The sequence below is a fragment of the Anolis carolinensis genome, chromosome 6, assembly GCF_035594765.1.
Source record: "Anolis carolinensis isolate JA03-04 chromosome 6, rAnoCar3.1.pri, whole genome shotgun sequence".
Taxonomy (NCBI): domain Eukaryota; kingdom Metazoa; phylum Chordata; class Lepidosauria; order Squamata; family Dactyloidae; genus Anolis; species Anolis carolinensis.
In genome coordinates, this window is record NC_085846.1 from 230,001 (window position 1) to 245,553 (window position 15,553).

A 15,553-nucleotide genomic window follows, 5' to 3' on the forward strand; every position below is an offset into this window, starting at 1 on the left:
CCATGAAAGCCTTCGACAACACACCTCACAACCTCTGAAGATGCCTGCCATAGATGTGGGCGAAACGTCAGGAGAGAATGCTTCTGGAACATGGCCACACAGCCCGAAAGACATACAACAACCCTGTGATCCCGGCCATGAAAGCCTTCGACAACACACCTCACAACCTCTGAGGATGCCTGCCATAGATGTGGGCGAAACGTCAGGAGAGAATGCTTCTGGAACATGGCCACACAGCCCGAAAGACAGACAACAACCCTGTGATCCCGGCCATGAAAGCCTTCGACAACACACCTCACAACCTCTGAGGATGCCTGCCATAGATGTGGGCGAAACGTCAGGAGAGAATGCTTCTGGAACATGGCCACACAGCCCGAAAGACAGACAACAACCCTGTGATCCCGGCCATGAAAGCCTTCGACAACACACCTCACAACCTCTGAGGATGCCTGCCATAGATGTGGGCGAAACGTCAGGAGAGAATGCTTCTGGAACATGGCCACACAGCCCGAAAGACATACAACAACCCTGAGGTTGTGTCTGTTGTGTTAAGGCTGATGTTTTGTATGAACTGAATGAACATGTGGCCATTGGGTTAAGCCTGGTGGTTTAAAGGAGCTCCTTGAGCTTGTGTCCATTGGGATGAAAAGGTGAGCTTGTCCATTGGGTTGGCCGATGGTTTGTATGAACTGAATGAATGTGGATCCATTGGATTCACCCTTGATATTCTGGGTTATATGGCTGTGTGGGAGGGCCCCTAGTAAGGGTTTCTGGAAGCAGCTGCTGTTTATCTTGCCTGTTGTAGGCAGGCAAAAACAACAATAGCAGGATCAGCTGGGATCTTGCTTTCCACCTGGGGCCGGGCCCGCCCCTTGCACCCCGACCCGGAGGCTCTGCTCGGCTGGGAGATAAGGAGCCCTTATCAGGTAGATGGGGAGGGACAGCCGGGGAGAAATCTCCTCTCTCTCTCTCTCTGACATTCCTGAGCAAAGAGATAGGAAAAGGGCGCCCTTGGCCAAAGGTCTCCTTCCTCAAGGGATAAGACAGGGGTCCCCAAACTAAGGCCCGGGGGCCGGATGCGGCCCTCCGAGGTCATTGACCTGCCCCCTGCCCTCAGTTTTATAATATAACTAGCTGTGCCCGGCCACGCGTTGCTGTGGCAAAGGGGTGGTGGTATTGGTTAAAAGTTGTTGTGGAATTTTTATTTGACGTTATTTGTACTTTTTAAATTAATTTTATTGTAACTTATTTTTTTTTATTTATTATATTTTATTATTTTGTTGTATTATTTTTAGTTATTTTGTTATAGTATTTTATTGTATTAATTTTTTAGTGTTTTTAATTATTTTTATTGTATTATTTGTATTTATTTTATTTTTTATTCTTTTATTAACACTGGGCTGAGTGGGTTGCTAGGAGACCAAGTGGGCGGAGCTTAGCCTTCTAAGTGGCAGCAATTGGATAAAAACAATTATTGCTCTCCCTCTAAGTAGGACTTTATTTTTCTTTTCTTTTTGTTGTATCAACCTGGAGGCGTGGATGATGGGTTGTATTGTCAAATTTTGAGGTTGGGGGGCCTGTAGTTTTGTTGTTTTGTGGGTCGCCGTGATGCCATCACACATTTATATAGATATATTGTATATACATATAATATTAATATCAATATAGTAATATATAATGCTAATAGTGTGCTATGCTAATAATATAATATATTGTATGTACATATAATATTGATAATATAATGTAATACAATATAACACTAATAATACCATATAATAATATATATTATATATTCTATGTTACATATAATATTACTAATAATATTACAGTATAGTGGTATAGTTCAATATAGCAATATATAATGCTAATAGTGTGCTACGCTAATAATATAATATATTGTATGTACATATAATATTGATAATAATATTATAATGTAGTACAATATAACACTAATAATAATACCATATAATAATATTAATTATATATTCTATATTACATATAATATTACTAATAATATTACAGTATAGTGGTATAGTTCAATATAGCAATATATAATGCTAATAGTGTGCTATGCTAATAATATAATATATTGTATGTACATATAATATTGATAATAATATTATAATGTAGTACAATATAACACTAATAATAATACCATATAATAATATTAATTATATATACTATATTACATATAATATTACTAATAATATTACAGTATAGTGGTATAGTTCAATATAGTAATATATAATGCTAATATTGTGCTATGCTAATAATAAAATATATTGTATGTACATATAATATTGATAATAATATTATAATGTAATACAACATAACACTAATAATAATACCATATAATAATATTAATTATATATTCTATATTACATATAATATTACTAATAATATTACAGTATAGTGGTATAGTTCAATATAGCAATATATAATGCTAATAGTGTGCTGTGCTAATAATATAATATATTGTATGTACATATAATATTGATAATAATATTATAATGTAATACAATATAACACTAATAATAATACCATATAATAATATTAATTATATATTCTATATTACATATAATATTACTAATAATATTACAGTATAGTGGTATAGTTCAATATAGTAATATATAATGCTAATATTGTGCTATGCTAATAATATAATATATTGTATGTACATATAATATTGATAATAATATTATAATGTAATACAATATAACACTAATAATAATACCATATAATAATATTAATTATATATTCTATATTACATATAATATTACTAATAATATTACAGTATAGTGGTATAGTTCAATATAGTAATATATAATGCTAATATTGTGCTATGCTAATAATATAATATATTGTATGTACATATAATATTGATAATAATATTATAATGTAATACAATATAACACTAATAATAATACCATATAATAATATTAATTATATATTCTATATTACATATAATATTACTAATAATATTACAGTATAGTGCAGGGGTCCCCAAACTAAGGCCCGGGGGCCGGATGCGGCCCTCCAAGGTCATTTACCTGGCCCCCACCCTCAGTTTTATAATATAATATGTTATATCAGTTTTAATAATATAATAGATTGTATATACATATAATATTGATAATAATCTTATTATTATCTTACAATATAATACTAATAGTAATACCATATAATAATATTAATTATATGGTATATATTACATATTATATAATAGTATAGTGGTATAGTTCAATATAGTAATATATAATGCTAATATTGTGCTATGCTAATAATATAATTAATAATATAATATATAATATAATATAATAATATAATATAATAATGTATGTACATACAGCTGCTCTGAGTCCTCTTCAGGGTGAGAAGGGTGGGATATAAATGTAGTAAATAATGGTAGTAAATAAATAAATTAATAATTTTAGACTTAGACTTGCCCAAAGCCTGAAATGACTTGAAGGCACACAACAACAACAACAATCCTAATTAACTTGACTATCTCATTGGCCAGAAGCAGGCCCACACTTTCCATTGAAATCCTGATAGGTTTATGTTGATTAAAATTGTTTTCATTTTTAAATATTGTATTCTTTCGTTGTTGTTGTTGTTGTTGTTGCACTACAAATAAGACATGTGCAGTATGTATAGGAATTTGTTTGTATTTTTTTTCAAATGATAATTCGGCCCCTCAACAGTCTGAAGGATTGTGGACCGGCCCTCGGATTAAAAAGTTTGGGGACCCCTGCAGTAGAGTTTCACTTATCCAACATAAACGGGCCGGCAGAATGTTGGATAAGTGAATATGTTGGATAATAAGGATTAGGGAAAAGCCTACTAAACATCAAACTAGGTTATGATTTTACAAATTAAGCACCAAAACATCATGTTTGACAGAAAAAGTAGTTCAATACACAGTAATGTTATATTGTAATTAGTGTAATAAGGAGAGATTAAGGAAAATCCTATTAAACATCAAATTAGATTATGATTTTACAAATTATACATCTAATTTAACAGGAAAAGTAGTTCAATGCACAGTAATGCTATGTAGTAATTACTATATTTACGAATTTAGCACCAAAATATCATGATGTATTCAAAACATTGACTACAAAAATGCGTTGGATAATCCAGAACGTTGGATAAGCGAATGTTGGATAAGTGAGACTCTACTGTATGTTTTTTTGTTGTTGTTGTTGTTTTTTTTTTTTTTTTTTTGTGTGTGTCAGGAGCAACCAGAGTTGCTTCTGGAGTGAGAGAATTGTTATTTATTATTTTATTCTATTACAGTAGAGTCTCACTTATCCAAGCTAAACAGGCCGGCAGAATCTTGGATAAGCAAATATCTTGGATAATAAGGAGGGATTAAGGAAAAGCCTATTAAACATCAAATTAGGTTATGATTTTACAAATGAAGCACCAAACACATTGGACAGAAAAGGTAGTTCAATACGCAGTAATGTTATGATGCAATTACTGTATTTACGAATTTAGCACCAAAATAGCACGATATATTGAAAGCATTGACTACAAAAATGGTTTGGATAATCCAGAAGCTTGGATAAGCGAGGCTTGGATAAGTGAGACTCTACTGTATTAAATTTTATTATTGTATTATTTTATTATCAATTATTTCATTCTTTTATTATCTATTTATTATTTATTGTTTCATTTTTTATTATTATTTATTATTTTATGTTACTTATTGTTTTGTTTTATTATTTCGCTTTATTATTTTTATTTTATTTTTATTTTATTATTTTATTGTTTTGATTATTTTATGTTGTTGTTGTCATTATTATTATTATTATTATATTTATTATTGTAGTTTATAATTTATTATTTATTATTATATGCTTCATTGCCACAGATCCAGTTTTTTTTGTGTCAGGAGCAACTGGAGTTGCTTCTGGAGCGAGAGAATTGGCCGTCTGCAAGGACGTTGCCCAGGGGACGTTGCCCGGATGTTTTTGATGTTTTTACCATCCTTGTGGGAGGCTTCTCTCATGTCCCCACATGGAGCTGGAGCTGACAGAGGGAGCTCACCAGCGCTCTCCCCGGGTGGGATTCGAACCTGGCAGCCTTCCGATCAGCAACCCAACCTTCAAGTCACAAGGCTTTAATCCTCTAGGCCACCAGAGGCTCCTAGCACAGATGCAGGTGAAACATCAGGAGAGAATGCTGCTGGAACATGGCCAGGCAGCCTGGAAAACTCACAGCCAGCCATTCTTTATTTAACCTCCAAAAGGCAGCCTTGCTATTGGCAAAACAAGGCAGAAGCCCCCCCCCCCCATTAACCCCCACCTGGGTCCCATTCCTTCTTTTCGTGTATTGTGAAAAAGGAGCATCGGCCGCAGAGGTTAATGATTGAACCTTGAAGGGACCTTTGGCCCCAGAGAAGGACGCGGAGGGAAGAGGGGCCGGAATGGGAGGCCTGTGGCCATCGGGCTGACCCCCAGGCCAGCCATAGCTAAATGGGGAGGGGGCTGTTATAAAGGCAATTCTGAAACAAAGACCGGAGGGGCATCTGTCGGGAGGGCTTTGGTGGTCCCAGGTTGGATCCATACTGCCAAAGAATGTGTTAGAGCAGGGGTCCCCAAACTAAGGCCCGGGGGCCGGATGCGGCCCACCGAAGCCATTTATCCGGCCCCCATGGCACAAGGGCAGAAGGGGGTTGGGCTAAATGACCCAAGGGTTCTCTTCTTCTCTTACAACCATTATTATTATTATTATTATTATTATTATTATTATTATTATTATTATTATTATTATTATTTATTAACATTAAGGCTGGGTGGCCATCTGTCAGGGGTGCTTTGCTTGTGCTTTTGGTGCACAAAGGCAGAAAGGGATAGGACTCAATGGCCCAAAGGGTCTCTTCCAACCCTCTTTATTATTATTATTATTATTATTATTATTATTATTATTATTATTATTATTATTAACATTGAGGCTGGGTGGCCATCTGTCAGGGGTGCTTTGCTTGTGCTTTTGGTGCACAAAGGCAGAAAGGGATTGGAGTAAATGGCCCAAGGGGTCTCTTCCAACCCTCTTTATTATTATTATTATTATTATTAACATTAAGGCTGGGTGGCCATCTGTCAGGGGTGCTTTGCTTGTGCTTTCAGTGCCCAAAGGCAGAAAGGGATAGGACTCAATGGCCCAAAGGGTCTCTTCCAACCCTCTTTATTATTATTATTATTATTATTATTATTATTATTATTATTATTATTATTATTAACATTGAGGCTGGGTGGCCATCTGTCAGGGGTGCTTTGCTTGTGCTTTTGGTGCACAAAGGCAGAAAGGGATTGGAGTAAATGGCCCAAGGGGTCTCTTCCAACCCTCTTTATTATTATTATTATTATTATTATTATTATTATTATTATTATTAACATTGAGGCTGGGTGGCCATCTGTCAGGGGTGCTTTGCTTGTGCTTTTGGTGCACAAAGGCAGAAGGGGATTGGACTCAATGGCCCAAAGGGTCTCTTCCAACCCTCTTTTTTATTATTATTGCCGTTATTATTATTATTTTATTATGACACAGCAAACCATATGATGCAGTTCAATGCAGTTCAAACTGCATTATATACGCTCAGTGTATAGATCCATATGATGCAGTTCAAACTATATTATATAAGCTCAGTGTAGATCCGTATGATGCAGTCTGAACTGAATAATAAATGCTCTGTGTGGATTCATATGATCCAATTTGAACTGCATTCTATATGCTCAATGTAGATCCATATGATGCGGTTCGAACTATATTGTATATGCTCAGTGTAGATCCAGATGATGCAGTTTAATGCAGTTCAAGCTGCATTATATACGCTCAGTGTGTAGATCCATATGATGCAGTTCAATCTACAATATGTATGCTCAGGGTGTAGATCCATATGATGCAGCTCAATGCAGTTGAAACTGTATTATATCTGCTCCGTGTAGATTTGTACGATGCAGCCTGAACTGCATTCTATGCTCAGTGTAGACCCATATGATGTAGTTCAATGCGATTCAAACTCCATTAGAAGGCTCAGTGTAGATCCATGTGATGCACTTTTTTTTTTACTTTTTTTCTTGTATCGTTTTTATTGAGAAGTTTCTTTTAAAACATCAAACATAAAACATAACACGACATACGGCAGGGGAACAGGGAAGGGAGGGCAGGGGTAGGGAAAGTGTGTCTGGATTAGGAATTGTGAGAGGGGATATACACTAGCAATGGGGGGTGGGGTTTGACTTCCGATCTTTGTCACTAATCATTTATGTTCCAATTAGATAGTTCTTATCATCTTTTCTTAAAGTAGTCTTCAAAGTTTGACCAGTCCGTGGCTCTTATAGCTCTTCCGTTGCTCTTTCTCATTAAGAAGGTAAGTTTGTCCATATCCTTTATTTCAGTCAATTTGGTCAGCCAGGCATCTTTCGATAGGGCTTTCTCACTTTTCCATTGTTTTGCGATTACTATCCTTGCTGTGTTGTCGACCGCGCTTTAGGGGATCGGGCCCTTAAGGAGAGTCCCGATCCGGTCCTGAGAGAACGGACCTTGGCGGAGCCAATAGGAGAATATGAGCCGCAATACAACCTGAAGCCGAAATGAAGAAGGTCCGCCAAAGTTGAAGGAAAATCCGCCAAGGAGTCTTTATTGAGCGATTCAGCTGAAAAGGACTCTAGTAGTGATCATTCAGTCTACTAGGGTACCACATAATCAAAATAAAGCCATATTTATACAAAGTTTCAGTCTGACAGCCCTTTGAATTTCCCGCCCCACTCCCCCGCCCATCTGATCGCTGGTTGGCTAGGAGGTTGAACGAGGCGGGCTTTCGTTTCCCGCCTTGCTCTGTTGGCCCAATAGGGAGCTGCTTTATGTCTCTACTCGGGCCAATCAGGAAGGAGAAGGCGGGAGTTATTGAAACAATGAAGTGACAGGGCAGGAAATATCGAATTAATTCCTGCTAGACCGATTTCTAAAGGGATTAATGGCAGCAATCAAGGATGTCCGGGTTTCTGTCACGTATACAGATTTTAGATATGCCTTGGGGTGTCAGAGGTGGAAGCAAAGATGGGTAGTGATGAGCCATATTGACAGGCTCTGCAGGGCGCCTTCCTGAGGTGTCCTGGATTTTCCTTTGGGTGAGATATGACAATGTTTGCCTTGGGGCGAATCACCTTTAGGACAACACTCCGAATTCGGCGACTCAAGCCCTATATTGTCCATGCAATCTGAATTTGATTGGGTTTAGCGGTGGCAGATTATCCTTTTGTTTTTGGGAAGGGAAGCCTGGGTCATAGGAAATGGGATAGGTTCTGGGGTTCAGGTTGAGTTCAAAATATTTCCTATTTGATTTCATGACTTGACAATTATATGAAATAAAATGAAAAATAAAATAAAGTTGGAATATAAACCCTGCTGGGAAAAATACATATTTTCCGGGGATCCCAAAGAGTACAAATACATATAGGCAGATAGATAGATTTCAAGGAAATAAGGGAGAATCCATAAAGGTGGGTTACATTGCATAAAGGGGAATCATGAATGATATAAACAATTTGAAAACATTTGATAAGAACGAAGTTCACAACATCTGGGGAACCCAATATGGAAATTCATAAAAGTGGAGTTTTAGCAGCATGATCTCACAATTCATGAAGTTAGCCCAACGATCAGAAATTTATACAACAGTGATTCATGAGGGTGTCCAGGTACATAGAATATGAAAATTCACGGATACATGAGGAAAAGAGTTCATCTGTGGTGGAAGGAATTCATAGAGATGGCATGGGGAAGGGGCACATGTGGGTTGCAGTCTTTGGAAGTATAAGATTTCATAAGTCCAGGGATAGGTCTGGGGAAGAGTGTTCTTCTCCTTCATAAAATTATGAAGGTATGAATGAAACGTGGAGGGCGCCCGTCCTAGCATCTTCCTGGCAGGCTGTAGAGAGGGTGAAGGTCCTTGGAGAACTATGTCTCCCCAGCGGGAGAGCGATCCCCCCATCCCCAGTTCACAGAAAGGGACCAGGGATCTCTTAAAACCATCCCGCGGGTCGCGGGGAGAGGAAAGTCCGGGATAAGGCTGGAAGAGAGCAGTCTGGCTTGAAAGGAGCAGTCGGTTCCGTTTGACAGTCAGCTGATGAGGTGCCGAGAACTGGACCGATTTTGGTTCCGCTGGTGGTCCTTGAGTCAGGAGCCTTAGAAAGGGTTAGGACTAAAAGAAGAGCGTGCTAGGGGTAATTTTGATAAAGATATGAGCCAATTTGTATCGTCCGCTGTATTAACCTATGGCGGGGAAGCCTCTGCCAGGGTTTAAAGATCAGACGGGTTAGTGAGAGAGAGAGAGAGAGAAATTGCATGCAAAGGAAGGAGTCAGAGAAAGACACAAAATAACCAGATAGAGAGTGTTACTGTTAAAATAAATGCTACTTTTATTGGGGGGTTTGTTACATAGTTCAGGGAAGGGGAAAGTGAGAAAAAAAGATCTTTTAATAATAGTCTGCTGTGGTCCCGCTCCGTTCCTTTTGGTGATGGATCTGCGGAACTCTCCGCTGCGGGTTCAAATCAATTTGAAAGCCGGGGTGACGGTCATCACTAACAGCCGGTTGTGGGAGTTGAAGTCCAAAACACCTGGAGGGTCCAAGTTTGCCCATGGCTGTTCTAAATGGATGGCTAAGAGAGTGATACCTGTGTTTTCTGCTGTTTAATGTGCACAAAGTTTTTTTCATGCGCAAAGTTAAGACAAATTCTGCATATGACATTACCTTCAGGTGATGCGTATAAGATGCATCAATGAGTTTTATGTTTTAGTCTTGGGCCTCATCTCCAAAATATCCCATGTACATGTATGCAAATACAAACACGGGTATTCCAAATCTTTGGAATTTGGTATTTGGTTCCGCTGGTGGTCCTTGGGTCAGGAGCCTTAGGAAGGGTTAGGACTAAAAGAGGAGCGTGCTAGGGGTAATTTTGATAAAGATATGAGCCAATTTGTATCGCCCACCGTATTAATCTATGGCGGGGAAGCCTCAGCCAGAGTTAAAAGGACGGACGGGTTAGAGAGAGAGAGAGAGAGATTGCGTGCAAAAGAAGGAGTCAGGGAAAGACACAAAATAACCAGGTAGAGCAGGGGTCCCCAAACTAAGGCCCGGGGGCCGGATGCGGCCCTCCAAGGTCATTTACCTGGCCCCCGCCCTCAGTTTTATAATATAATATTTTATATCATTTTAATAATATAATATATTGTATCTACATATAATACTGATAATAATATTATAATGTTATACAATATAATACTAATCATAATACCATATAATAATATTAATTATATGTTATATATTACATATAATATTACAGTATGGTGGTATAGTTCAATATAGTAATATATAATGCTAATATTGTGATATACTAATAATATAATATATTGTATGTATATACAGCTGCTCTGAGTTCTCTTCGGGGTGAGAAGGGCGGGATATAAATGTAATGAATAAATGTAGTAAATGAATAAATAAATAATTTTAGACTTAGGCTCACCCAAAGTCTAAAATGACTTGAAGGCACACAACAACAATCCTTGACTACCCTGTTTCCCCGAAAATAAGACATCCCCAAAAAATAAGACCTAGCAGAGGTTTTGCTGAATTGCTAAATATAAGGCCTCCCCCAAAAGTAAGACCTAGCAAAGTTTTTGTTTGGCAGCATGCCCAGCGCCCACCAAACAAAACACCAGAAATTGCAGGATTGGTTAATATACATACCAGTTGTACATGGTAATAATATATTAAAAGATTATATTATTTATATTTATACAGTAGTAACAAGAAATTCTTGACAGGAGTCATAGTTTGTCTGGTTTGGTTATGTTGGTTTGTGATGACAACTACTGTACAGTATATAATAAATGTTCATTTTTTTGTTCAACAATAAATGTGAATTCTTCTTCATGGAAAAATAAGACATCCCCTGAAAATAAGACCTAGCACATCTTTAGGAGCAAAAATTAATATAAGACACTGTCTTATTTTCGGGGAAACACGGTACCTCATTGGCCAGAAGCAGGCCCACACTTCTGATAGGTTTCTGTTGGTTACAATTGTTTTCATTTTTAAATATTGTATTGTTCTTTCATTGTTATTGTTCTTTTGCACTACAAATAAGACATGTGCAGTGTGCATTGGAATTTGTTTTTTCAAATAATAATTCGGCCCCTCCACAGTCTGAAGGATTGTGGACCGGCCCTCGGCTTTAAAAGTTCGGGGACCCCTGAGGTAGAGAGTGTTACTGTTAAAAATGAATGCTACTTTTATTGGGGGATTGGTTACATAGTTCAGGGAAGGGGAAAGTGAAGAAAAAAAAAGATCTTTTAACAATAGTCTGCTGCGGTCCCGCTCCGTTCCTTAGGTGATGGATCTGCGGAACTCTCCGCTGCGGGTTCAAATCAATTTGAAAGCTGGCGCCTCGGTCATCAGCTGCAGTAATAAAAAATGTAAATAGTTTATCTGTATTTAAATCTACATTATCTAATTCATCATATAACCCTAGCAGGAGGAGCTCAGGCATCTTCGCAAAGTTTGTGTTTAGAATTTTATTACTTCCGTCTAACATCATCGTCCAAAATTTTGCCATCTTTCTGCAACTCCACCACATACGGTGGTACGAGCCCACTTGAGATTTACATTTCCAGCATTTATTATTAGTATTTTTATACATAAATCCTATCTTTTGGGGGGTTAGGTACCATCTATGCATTACTTTCAGCCAGTTTTCTTTCATGTCCATGGAGTACGTGTATTTAATTTTTTTCCTCCAAATCGATTCCCACTCATGTAGGTAAATCGGGCGGCCGATATTCTTTGCCCATTGGAGCATTGCATTGGTTATTCCCTTATGCACGTTGAACTGCCTTAGACATGCTCAGTGTGGATCCATATGATGCAGCCTGGACTGCACTGAACTGCATTATGCGCTCAGTGTAGGTCCGTGTCGATTGCCACCTCGTTGTGCCAGGCATGTTCCTCCTTCCCATAAAAATGGTTGGGTTTTGTTTACATAAACTTTAGGTCACAATAAGAGGGACTGGACACTTGCCCAGGGGTGGATTAAGCGGCCACGGCGCCAACAAAAGCCATGTTATGTTATGTCACGCATGACCATTCTGGAACAAGGGTGCGTTTGTGTGTGAGAAGTCTTCTGCAACGGGATCTTGACCGTGGGATCCAGGTTTGAATCCTGAAATAAATCAGCACAAGAAAAACCCACAGTTGGGTTCCCATAAGTCAAGAATTTCCCGATTCCAATAGCAAAGCCTTGGAGGCTTTCAACCAGAAACTGAGTGGCCATCTGTCGAGGGAGCTTTGATTGTGCTTTTCCTGCATGAAGGCAGAAAGAAGGGGGTTGGACTAGATGGCCTTTGGGAATCCTTTTCAACTTTGGGATTCTATTATTATTATTATTATTATTATTATTGACACAACGATGTTGTATGACACAAAACAAGATAGACATGCTATAAACATGTTATTGTTTATAATAATAACAATTATTATTATTATTATTATTATAAACAATAACAGCAAACAGCAAACAAGATAGACATGCTGGATTTCATTTCACAAAATCACAAGTCGAACACTTCCCAAGTGTCTAGGACTGTGTGATGTATCTTATTATTATTATTATTATTATTATTATTATTATTATTATTATTATTATTATTATTTTATGATACAGCAAACAAGAGAGATATGCTGGATTTCGTATCACAAAACCACAAGTCGAACACTTCCCAAGTGTCTAGGACTGTGTGATGTATTATTATTATTATTATTATTATTATTATGACACAGCAAACAAGATAGAGATGCTGGATTTCGTATCACAAAATCACAAGTCGAACACTTCCCAAGTGTCTAGGACTGTGTGATGTATCTTATTATTATTATTATTATTATTATTATTATTATTATTATTATTATTATTATTTTATGACACAGCAAACAAGAGAGATATGCTGGATTTCGTATCACAAAACCACAAGTCGAACACTTCCCAAACGTCTAGGACTGTGTGATGTATCTTATTATTATTATTATTATTATTATTATTATTATTATTATTATTATTATGACACAGCAAACAAGAGAGATATGCTGGATTTCGTATCACAAAACCACAAGTCGAACACTTCCCAAGTGTTTAGGACTGTGTGATGTATTATTATTATTATTATTATTATTATTATTATTATTATTATTATTATTATTATTTTATGACACAGCAAACAAGAAAGATATGCTGGATTTCGTATCACAAAATCACAAGTCGAACACTTCCCAAGTGTTTAGGACTGTGTGATGTATTATTATTATTATTATTATTATTATTATTATTATTATTATTATTATTATTATTTTATGACACAGCAAACAAGAGAGATATGCTGGATTTCCTATCACAAAATCACAAGTCGAACACTTCCCAAGTGTCTAGGACTGTGTGATGTATCTTATTATTATTATTATTATTATTATTATTATTATTATTATTATTATTATTATTATTTTATGACACAGCAAACAAGAGAGATATGCTGGATTTCGTATCACAAAATCACAAGTCGAACACTTCCCAAGTGTCTAGGACTGTGTGATGTATTTTCGGATGATGCTGCACATCCCAGTTGGGTGGCCTTTTGCAGTTGGCAGATCGTAATTTTGTCAATGTCTATTGTTTCCAAATGCCGGCTGAGATCTTTTGGCACGGAACCCAGTGTGCCCATCACCACTGGGACCACCTGTACTGGTTTCTGCCAGAGTCTTTGAAGTTCAATCTTGAGGTCCTGATAGCAGCTGAGTTTTTCCTATTATTATTATTATTATTATTATTATTATTATTATTATTATTAAGCAGAGGCTGGATGGCCATCTCTTATGACTGTTTTGGTGCTGCTTTTCCTGCATAATGGCAGAAAAAGGGGTTTGGACTAGATGGCCTTTGGGGGTCCCTTCCAACTAGAAGTCTAATCATGATGACGACGAAAATAATAATAATAATAATAATAATAATAATAATAATAATAATAATTGATAATAATATAGATGGGTGGCCATCTGTCGAGGGTGCTTTTATTGTGGTTTTCCTGCATAATGTCAGGAAAAGTGTTTGGACTAGATGGCCTTTTAGGGGTCCCTTCCAACTCTAGGAGTAGAAAAATAATAATAATGGATAATGGATAATAATAATAATAATAATAATAATAATAATAATAATAATAATGAGTAATAATATAGCTGTGTGGCCATCTGCCGGGGGTGCTTTGATGGTGCTTTTCCTGCATAACAGCAGGATAGGGGTTTGGACTAGATGATCTTTTGGGGGTCAATTCCAACTGTAGGAGTCGAATAATAATAATAATAATAATAATAATAATAATAATAATAATAATAATAATAATAATTGATTGTGTGATGTATTTTCGGATGATGCGTGCAGATCCCAGTCGGGTGGCCTTTTGCAGTTGGCAGATTGTAATCTTGTCAATGTCTATTGTTTCCAAATGCCGGCTGAGATCTTTTGGCACGGCACCCAGTGTGCCCATCACCACCGGGACCACCTGCACTGGTTTCTGCCAGAGTCTTTGAAGTTCAATCTTGAGGTCCTGAGAGCGGCTGAGTTTTTCCTGTTGTTTTTCATCAATGCGACTGTCACCTGGGATGGCGACATCAATGATCCAAACCTTTTTCTTTTCCACATCTGTGATGTCTGGTGTGTTGTGTTCCAGAACTTTGTCAGTCTGGATTCGGAAGTCCCACAGTATCTTTGCGTGCTCATTTTCCAATACTTTTGCAGGTTTGTGATCCCACCAGTTCTTTGCTGCTGGGAGGTGGCACTTGAGGCATAAGTTCCAATGAATCATTTGGCCACATAGTTGTGCCTCTGTTTGTAGTCTGTCTGTGCAATTTTCTTACAGCAGCTGAGGAGATGATCCATGGTTTCGTCGGTTTCCTTGCACAGTCTGCATTTTGGGTCATCAGCAGATTTTTCGATCTTGGCCTGAATTGCCTTTGTCCTGATGTCTTGCTCCTGGGCTGCAAGGATCAGGCCTTCTGTCTCCTTCTTCAGGGTCCCATTCGTGAGCCAGAGCCAGGTCTTCTATTATTATTATTATTATTATTATTATTATTATTATTATTATTAATTGCCTTTGTTCTGATGTCTTGCTCCTGGGCTGCAAGGATCAGGCCTTCTGTCTCCTTCTTCAGGGTCCCATTCGTGAGCCAGGTCTTCTATTATTATTATTATTATTATTATTATTATTATTAATGGCCTTTGTCCTGATGTCTTGCTCCTGGGCTGCAAGGATCAGGCCTTCTGTCTCCTTCTTCAGGGTCCCATTCGTGAGCCAGATCTTCTATTATTATTATTATTATTATTATTATTATTAATTGCCTTTGTCCTGATGTCTTGCTCCTGGGCTGCAAGGATCAGGCCTTCCGTCTCCTTCTTCAGGGTCCCATTCGTGAGCCAGAGCCAGGTCTTCTATTATTATTAT